The 1,822-nt window shown below is 37.6% G+C and overlaps 1 protein-coding gene across 1 annotated transcript in view; it reads left to right on the top strand.

Moving 5' to 3' along the window:
* CNTLN (centlein, centrosomal protein) overlaps positions 1-1,822 on the top strand; it is a 263,928-nt gene that overhangs the window by 115,258 nt on the left and 146,848 nt on the right. The gene's annotated exons all lie outside the window — the stretch shown is intronic.

Genomic DNA, 1,822 nt, shown 5'->3' with positions numbered 1-1,822 from the left:
GTGAGTGAGGGTGGCATCGCAACCTCCCGATCCGCCCTGCTCTGTGCATGACGGGGCGGCGCCCCTACTCCCCAATCGGCCCTGCTCTGAGCCTGACCAGGGGCTGCACTTAGGGATTGGGCCTGCCCTCTGCCACCCGGGAGCAGGCCTAAGCCAGCAGGTCGTTATCTCCCGAGGGGTCCCAGACTGCGAGAGGGCATAGGCCGGGCTGGGGGACCCCCCTCCCCCTCCGCGAGTGCACAAATTTTTGTGCACCGGGCCTCTAGTATTATTATATACAAGAAAACACTTCTTACATAATGTTAGTAAATTTGAAATTGTGTTTTCCTGTACTGATAGTGATTTATATTCTCTTTTTCCTGATCTTATAATCAGAATTATTGTTGGGCTAACTGACAGTCTTTGCCGAAGAATAGGGCAAAGCTAATTGGTTCGTATGGGATTGAAACCTGTGACCTTTGATTTCTTAGCACCCTGCTCTTAACTAGTTGAATTCTGTTCTCATCTCAGAGCGATTGTTTATCTTTTCCATGTACAAGTACAGTTTCTTGCCTTAGAGGAATATTTTGAATTAGAGGACTAGAGAGAAACCTAAGCCTTAAAATTACTATCCTGTATTTATCTGCGAATGAGGTATATTCCATGTTGCTAACAGCAGACCACAAGATTGAAGTTGTAAATTTTAACCACAGGCTTGTTTGTCTTTTATTTCTTTTCATTCTTTAATCCTTCCTATTTTAAGTGGTAGAAAATTTTCTTTCTGAATGTGGTTTTCCCTTAAGTTCTCACTTTATTTCCCTATTTATTTATTCATTTATTTTATCATTTTATACACTTTTATTTTATTTTAAATCTTTAATGTTGAAAATGCTATCTTTTAAACATTATTATTACTAAATATTTTAAATCTACAAAAGAATAACTGTAAAATCTGTGGACACACTAATAGCTATCACCAACACTTCTGATGCTACCTATATGCTCTACCTTGATCCCATTTTCTTTTCTCTGAAGATAATCATGCTCTTGGTTATTGTGTTTATTAATTCCTGCCTATTAAAACTTTCTTAAATATATGTTTAGTATTATTTATATTAAAACCTTAAAAATATCATCCTCTATGTAGGTCATGCTTTGGGACTTGATTTTTATCTTTGAACTTTATTTTTTATTTTTTTACTATTAATGAATACACATACATTTATTTATTTATTTTAGATGGAAATTTTTTATTGTTTAAAGCATTACATGAGTCTCCTTTTTCCCCCATTGACCTCTCCCCGGCCACCTGCAACCCACAGCACATGCCCTCACCCCCCTACTGTCTGTGTCCATTGGTTATGCTCATTTGCATCCATACAAGTCCTTTGGTTGATCTCTTACCCCCTCATCCTCCTACATAAAAAACCCTAAAGACTCCATCAAAAAGCTGTCCTTTATAGGTTGGACAGTCTGTTTAATGCTTCTGTGACTCTGGTTCTATTTTTATTCATCAGTTTATATTGAACATTATATACCACAAATGAGTGAGATCATGTGATATTTATCTTTCTCTGACTGGCTTATTTCACCTAGTATAATGCTCTTCAGTTCCATCCATGCTGTTGCAAATGGTAAGAATTCCTTTTTTTTTTTACAGCAGCATAGTATTCCATTGTGTAAATGTACTCCAGTTTTCTAATCCACTCATCTGCTGATGGGCACTTAGGCTGTTTCCAAATCTTAGCTATTGTAAATTGTGCTGCTATGAACATAGGGGTGCATATATCCTTTCTGATTGGTGATTCTGTTTTCTTGGGATATATTCCTAGAAGTGGGATCA

This window comes from Myotis brandtii, unplaced genomic scaffold (genome assembly GCF_000412655.1).
Source record: "Myotis brandtii unplaced genomic scaffold, ASM41265v1 scaffold30, whole genome shotgun sequence".
Taxonomy (NCBI): Eukaryota; Metazoa; Chordata; class Mammalia; order Chiroptera; family Vespertilionidae; genus Myotis; species Myotis brandtii.
This window is presented reverse-complemented; position numbering and strand designations above follow the sequence as displayed.